This window comes from Corvus kubaryi, unplaced genomic scaffold, assembly GCF_017639235.1.
Source record: "Corvus kubaryi isolate FWS band 111438036 unplaced genomic scaffold, C.kubaryi_AGA036_p1.0 37256, whole genome shotgun sequence".
Lineage (NCBI taxonomy): Eukaryota > Metazoa > Chordata > Aves > Passeriformes > Corvidae > Corvus > Corvus kubaryi.
The window spans coordinates 4,416,871-4,425,282 of NW_024581076.1; positions in this window are offsets into that span (position 1 = coordinate 4,416,871).

An 8,412-nucleotide genomic window follows, 5' to 3' on the forward strand; every position below is an offset into this window, starting at 1 on the left:
AGGAGAAGGAGAAGGAGAAGGAGAAGGAGAAGGAGAAGGAGAAGGAGGAGTGGAACTGAATTTGCAATCAGAGTACCTTCCTTCTCCAGCCTCCCATACACACCCTTAAGTAGTTTACCTAGCAGCATTATAAGAATCAGTTATATTATTTTATGTTAAATATCAAATATTTTAAAATTTTCTCTCTTTTAGGAGCAGATAGCCTCCAAAATATCGGCTGTGCCAAGCCTTAAAAATTCTGAAAATTTCTTTATATCTAATAAAGACTATGCAACACAAATGTGGAAAATCAGAGCTTTACTGATCACTCCTCTATTTTGAGACGAATAAAAATTCCATGTTCATTTATGCTTGTACAGATCTTCCTTTTGAAGAACAAAGCACATTAAAATTCAGTGCCATAATGCTTCTTGTGTTCTAAGTAAATGTCCTTAAACACCATAAGTGATGGGACACCATAAGAGGTGTTTCACAAGATGCTCAGAGGTGCCATAGAAGTCTGTGGGTAATCCAGGGAGGAAATTCAGATCTACCCACTTTTTATTTTTTGTTTGAAAGACCATCATTTATGTCCATTTCTACTGCCCTGCTCATCCAGTTTGCTCTTGCCTTCAGAAGCTGTAGACACAGAGTGAAATCTAAGGCAGCACTGTTCTCTAATCTGTCAACCATACTTCAGTAGCTAGCTGTGAAGGTCAACAGTTAAATAAGCCTGATCTAGGAGCAATTAGTCATAAATCCCATTATCCCAAAAAGAAATCTGACACAGAGAGATTGAAAAAACAAAAGGTATCTAACTACTGACTTTAGCACTAGCCCAGGCAAGAAAGTTGTCTAGTATTTCCAGTTGTAAAGACACTTTTAAATACAGTTATGTGTGAAAAGTGAATACTTTTATTTTGTATCAGAAAAAGAATGAAGGAGCAAAGATAAACTGGGAGACCCCAACAAGGGAATGAAGGAAATGTTAGGTGTAAGCAATATTAATATGCTAAGTTCAGGTTTTGTACTTAATACTGAGACAGTAAACTAATTCTCAGTAAAGAGAGGGTCAGATGTACAGGGAACACATAGTATTTCTTTTCCAGTATGAAATCCACACATTTGACCCTATCAGCAGTTATCAAAGGTACCAAACTCAAAGCTGCAAGACGTAGAAACATTTTTCCTTTCCAACCTCAAACCAAAATTTATTGAACCGAGTGACTGTAACCTGCTTCATCTGTGGGCAAATGTTGATTTTTTAATGGGAACCACTTCAGACAGAAAAATAAGGGATTTATAAAGCATGATTTATATATGAGCAATAACCCACAGAAATAACCTAAGCATCAAATATGTTTTCTTTATATCATGTGGTGTGCTTTTATTTACAAATTATTCTTGTTCAGTGTAAGTAATTACAATAGGTTCCCTTATACCACTGGTTCATGGGCCTTCAATCAGCTGCACTGTTATTCTATCTGTATACTTTGAACTTACTATCTTTCAATCTTGCAACCTATTGAAAACATTTTTAAGGTCTACAGTTTATTGTCTCAGAGAAAGATTGCCAGTACTCATTTGAAACCATCTCTGAAACCATTATCAGGTACTGCTTTTCTTGATACTGTGGGACATATCTGTAGGTGTCAATCTGGCCCTGCCTGCTGCCTGTTGATAAGCCAGATACCACATATACCTTGTCACTATGCCAAGGTATATATGCCACAAGCAAACTGAAGCTCATCCTCTGGCTCTTATGGATCGTAGCGTGAAGCGCAGAGCAAAAATTATAGTGGAAGGCATTCTACAAAGTGTTAAGGTCATGGAGTCTCAATAAATATTAGCTCAGGCCCACTGGAATTTCATTTAATGTTTTTCTAATCTCTTTCATTTCTTTTGGGATTTCAGATGTCCATACACATGTGAGTCATGAAATGTCAACTGAAAATAGAGCATACATTCTTACAGGTTACAGACACAGAATGACAAACTGGAAATATAAGCAAACATTAAAGGGTGTAAATTACCAGGTTTTATCAATTTATTTGAGGCATCATACTTAATATTTTAGCTCTGCTGATATGGAGATATCTTGAATAACTTTTCCCTCCTCTCCCAAGTCCCCTGGAAAACAGCATTTTTCAGCAGAAGGTCAGGAAGGAAAATGCAGCCTTTAGCTTCCAGCTGGTTTTAAATAAAGTGGAAATGGCATCTGCCCTAAATATGAAATATGCTCCAAAAGATATTCTTAACAAAGTAAAAGGATTACTCTAGCTTCTTCTTCTTTTAAGTTAAGAGAGGGATCTTGTGATTAAACGAAGTGTTGCAGGCTGAAGCTGGTAGAGAGAAATAAAAACTCAGAAACAAATGACAGTATAGTCATGAATTTGAAGTTTTGTTTTGGTCACTGAGGTTTGATGTAAGAGCTTTTCCCTGTGCTTTACCTTACATTTCTCATCACAGAAAAGTCTGGAACAAATTGGAAAGAGATAAGAGATAATATTGTGTCTGGGCCTCTTAAGGCCATGGTTGTGGTCATTGGACACATTCCCTCTCCCCACTAATCCATTTCCAATCTAGGCAGTCTTCCTAACTTTAATTCCTTGATCCACGACAGGAAAAGCCTGGAAGATACAGTTACAGGCAGCTACAGACAATTGATTCCAGCATCAGTAGCAACATCATTTCCCCCAGAGATCTCACGTCTTTGTTTTACAGCCTGTTGTGCATTAACCGGGATGTGCTAACCAGATGTCACCTCCACCAGGCCTGGAATTAGCACTTTCCTGTCAAAAATTCTTCCCTTCTGTGCTTATCTCAAGTTCCAGCTATGGTGGATTCTCTTATGGCCAGTTCCTTCTGTGGCCTTTACAGTGTTTGAGACAGGCAATGGTGTTCTTTAAGTTCTTACAACAGCTCCAGTCACAAGAAGAAGCAAAGCCGATTCCAGGACATTGTGGCTTTATCATTGGCTCTGAAATGCACAGACAGGCAAACATATAACGTCAGGAAACAAATGGATATTTATGTGGAATAAAAGCTAGCCCAATAAAAAGTGCTGTGGATAAATCAGAGCACTATAATGACATGCTAGCTCCAAGGATGCATGTTATGATAAGACACTGAGATCTATAGCAAAAAGAGAATCAAGTAAGAGCTATTATTACTTTAAAATTTAGTAGTGAACCTTTTACAATATTACTGTCCTGCAAAAATAGAAATGTTTTTAAATGAAAGAGAAACTACCCTTGTTTTTCCTCAGCCATGTAAAGGAAATATTAAAATAAAATAGAAAAAATGTTCAACCCAGAAGAAAGTTGATAACCACATAACCTCATTTGCTCCTGCAGGATTGCTGATTTGGAGAATTCATTGAAAGTCATAAGGAGCATGTCCAGGCAACTGTATTTTCAGTCTTCTATTGCCTCTTTCCCACCATTCTAAAAAACTCCTTCTCAAGGATAGAAAGTGTTTCAGCCTTGGCCCTCAGCCAAAACAAAATCCTTCCTCTCTCCAGGAAAAATAAAAATCCTAAGCAGCAACCTGTACATTTTCACCTCCCCTCTACAAGACAAATTTCCACAAGTGTAGTGCAGCTTGGGGCAGAAGATGTTCTAGCAGCTTGTCAGGATTTTTTAGGACAAGGCAGGAAGAGTCTGTGCATCAGATGGGAGCTGTGATAAATATACATGAGACTGAAAGGAGGGGGGGAGGGGGTAAGAAGGCAAATCACTTCCAGAGCACAAGACATTGAATTTTCAGGTTCTGCTGTACCTTTCAACTGCCACTGCTGAAACAGGCAATCCCTCCTTTGCTGGCCAATTGAAGCTGATTTTCTACTCCTTAGTCCAGGTTATTCAGATTTTTCCATCATATATATACAATTGTCCACAGCAGAGGTAGAGGGGAGTCTTTATCATAACTCACAAGGGATAGACTTCACAGCTTCCTTTTCTGTGTTCTGTCTCCTTTTTAGTTTCTCTGAATCTATCCTCTTGGCAACCACAGAAATGCTTCTCTTCCCTACCTCACACCTCTTGCACACACATGACCCAGAAACATTGCTAGTCTTTACTTGCTCTGAAAGGAGACAGCTCTTCAATTTCCCCCAGCTAAGCTTCCCTCCATTTGACCACGGAGACTCAGACCAGATAGTCGCCAGGCACACTGGTGCTAGGGCATGAAACACTCTTGATCACTGTGTGAAGGAATTCTTCTGTCCTACCATAAATACATGTCCTAAGGCAGAACCTAGTCCCTAATGTTATGGATACATATAGTGCATCTCCAGCGTGAGAAATTCCACTAAAATCAAGAAAAGGAATCAATAAAATTATGGAATCAATAAAGGGAAGGTTGGAGGCAAATGGCAAGATCTGTACGTTAGGTTTTAATAATCCTCAGGTCCTATAGATTTAGTAGTTTTATATTTACAGCTATAAAACTTGTTTCTGGAGGCTGGCAAAATAAAGTACTGTTCCACAGACTTCTCTGTCTCTCACATTTAGAGGACTGGAACCCAAACAAACATCTGCTGTGACAGGGAGACACATTTCTCTGCCTTAACCACAACCTTCTCTGTAGCTATAGTCTCTCAAGTATAAGCAGATTGAGGCAAGATTACTGCTCTAGAGTCCAAAATGGGAAAATATTTAAAGGTGAGGTTTTGCATGCAATTTTACATATAACTTTATTTCTGCAGGCACTTTTGTTAAAACATAGATAGCACTGCCCAGAATTTGGCAGTCATTGTGTGCCAAAAACCTTCTGGTTTGCAACTACATCAAATTTCAATTTTACACAGAAGATCATGCATTATTTGGATAAAAAGATTGAACTGGTAATAAGAAACTATTCCTTTTATTTCCAAATCCATAAATACATGACCTTTTCTCCCTTACGCACTGTATTTCAACTGGCAAGATGGAATAACAGTATACCCTTTGGAACCTTTCTTCTCTCAAGTACATATAATCATTACTGTCAGCCCATCAAGCTCCAGGTGAAAATAGATTCTATATAAACTCTTTTAAGTCACATTTGATTAGACCCTTTCCTGTATGAGTTTGACATGTTTTATTATTTCTTATCATGGCTTCTGTGGTGGAGTTCCCCAGAATAACTCCTGTACCATAGCTGACAAACAAAGTCTGACTTATATTACAGAGAAAGTAATGCTGAAAGTCTCCAGCCGAATATGGTAAATGTAAAGTGTGTAATGTACAATTTTCTTATTTGAATAGAAGCTTTATTTTGAGTAACAACTACCAAAACCAGGTAACACACCAGGAAAAACAGGATAGAAAGTAACCTGTAGCCTGGGTGGAGATGGCAGAGAATCTATGGCAAGGTAAAGGAACGTGACAACAGAAAGGAACATAGCCAGTAATAAATAAGGAGAAATATGTACAGATTTCACTGGCTGTATGGTGAAGACTGTAATGAAAAGAAAAAAATTAATTATAAAAAGTAACACCAATAATAAAACCATGGCTGAAACTTGTAAATGTTTTTTTAAGAATGCCAATAATCACAAAGATTATGAGACACAGCCGGAACCCTTATGGGCCTACTCTGTTGGGAATGGTTTTTGGAAAACTAATACCATGACAGATTTTGCCTGTTTTGGTGGCTTTCTTGCCATCTTTCCCTCTTCTCCCAAAACATATGAATATAGAGAGGCAAAAGACCTCTTATAAAGCATATCTAAATCATGACCTGTGGATCGGGGTCAGGGTCTGAATCAGCAAGTGTGTGGCCAGGAACACGCAACCTGAATTCATCTTGGGCAGGAGCCAAGGGCTAGAGTCTTAGCTTAAAACCCGCTCCTATGGGAAGGAGGATCATCCCCATTAAGGCTTCTCACTTTCTTCACAACAGTTTCACAGCCAGAACCACCTGTTGTGTTTTCTGTAATTGTACACGAGCTCAAGCAGCTAAAAGTTGTCAGGGACTGTCAATGCACTCAGGGCTCTGAAGAAAAAACTAGTGATCTCTGGAGGAGAAGCAGCAAGTTACAAGGTACCTTTCTGTGCACATGTCTGCATGAGAACATCTGTGGTGGGTGGACCCTGGCTGGACACCTGGATGTCCTGGATGGACAGACAGATGAAAAATATAACGAAAGGCTCCTTGCTCGAGACAAAAACATGGAGGGATCACTCACCTGTTACCGTCAGACAATCTCAACTTGGGAAAACTGACAATCATATCAGAGTAGGATAATGAGAATTAAAAACGAATCATAAAAAAAACATTCCTCCACCCCTCCCTTCTTCCCAGGCTCAACTTCACTCACAAATTCTCTGCCTTCTCCCCTCAGCTGTGCAGGATGATGGGGAACACGGGTTGCAGTCAGTTCATGCATTCAGTCAAAGAGTTGTCTCTGCCACTCCTTCGTCCTCAGGGGGAGGACTCCTCACACTCTTCTCCTGCTGCAGCGTGGAGTCCCTCACATTACGGACAGTCCTCCATGAATTTCTCCAACATGGGTAAACTGCTCCAGTGTGAATGCCTTCCAGGGGTGCAGTCCTGCAGGAACAGGCTGTTCCAGCATTGTCCCACTCAGGATCACAAGACCTGCCAGCAAACCTGCTCCAGTGTTGGCTCCTCTTTCCATGGGTCCACCAGTCTGCAGGAGCCTGCTTGAGTGCAGGCTTCCCACAGGGTCACAGCCTCATTCACATATCCACCTGCTCCAGCATGGGGTCATCCATGGGCTAGTAATATCCAACCTTGTAAATTATGGCTTCTCTGGTTATTTCGCAACTTACCTATGTCAATTTAAAAATTGATGAGGTGATGGTAATCTCTATACCTAAGAACTTTGTCTACTATGAACATTTCTTCACAGTAACACAAGTGTAGTACACAATTCCAATGCTGTAAAACGTATTCAGATGGGCATAAGTGCCAGTACAGCACTTTGTAATATGATTATAAAAAAATATGTTTGCACAGAACTATATAGCTACATAAGTCAACTTTTCAATTTTATGGTTCTATGCAATTATTTCCAGTAAATACACTTTCAGGCAGGAGTTAAAGATATTTTAGAGATATGGCATTATGCTTTCCAACTAATTTATCAATTTGTTTCTGTGTTAGATCAAGCTAAAATTTTATTCTCTGGAGCTACACATCAGTTTTGTTTAAACTGTCATAGCAGTACACACAATGTACCAGCTGTCATAGATTTTTAACTTTGGATCTGTAGCCCCTAAGAAAATGATTAGCCCCATTGGCTGATATTTTTAAGATGAGGGTGGTAATGGGAAAGCTGGATAATGATAACAAAACCAAAAGCAAACAGTGTTAAAAAGAATGGGAGAACATGATCACATTTCTGTAATTTTATTCTCATTTCAATGTTATGAAGACTTTCTCAAAACCAGAGGAAGTCTGCAAAATTGCTTTCTAAGATGTGAGTAGAAATGTTTTTTAGGTACTCTACAACTACTGGTAATGGAATGCTGTTTACAAAATTTCAAGAGAAGATTCCTGCAATCAGTCATTAAAATCTTCAAAAGAGACTGAACACCATGGGATAAGGGAGAAAGAACAGGCATGGAGTGGAACTGCCAAGAGTAGGAAGGAGAATGTGCTTCTCGACCTTATCTAACAAACAGTGAAGGCCTTGCTGGAGATTTAAAGTTGTGGGCAGCCTTAGTTGCAGCAACCACGAGATTGTGAAGTTCAGTGTCGTGTGAGGAGGAAGCATGGCAGCAAGTAAGATACAATCACGGGCTTCAGAAAAACTAGCTTTAACCTCTTCAGGGATCTTCTTGGAACAATCCCATGAGGACAGGCCCTGCAGCAAAGAGGGGTCTGAGAGTTGGTTGATATTCATTAATCACTTTCTCCAATCTCAAAAACAGTCCTCTTGAGCAAGAAATAAACAAAGGGGGCAAGAGGCCCATGTGGATGAATAAAGAACTCATTACTCAAGAATAAGCAAGAAATATACAGGAGATGGAAGCAGGATCAGGCCACTTGAAATGAATATAGAGAGAGAGTCAGAGTGATTAGAAATGAGACAAGGAAGGCCAAGTGTTGCAGGTTCGGTTTGTAACCGGGCGGAAACACCAATTTAGTGTAGTGGTTTGGTCCAAAATACTCATTACTGTTTATCTGCTGTGAGATAAGAATTAGGAGAAACACAAAGCAGGCACCAAACTTGAAAGAATATAAAGAAGTTTATTAACAGACCTAAAAGAGGAAAGAAAAAAAAAATTATACCACCTTCAGAACTCTCCTCCTCACCCCACCTTCCTCCCTTCTCCCACTGACAATGTGAAAAGACAGCCCTTGAGATGTTCAGTCTGTTTACCGCTGCCATAATAACCTTGTTTAGTCCATTTAGAAGTCTCTTCTTGCTCATGCTATGAAAACATTATCACAACGAGACAGCCGCCCACTTCCAAATAT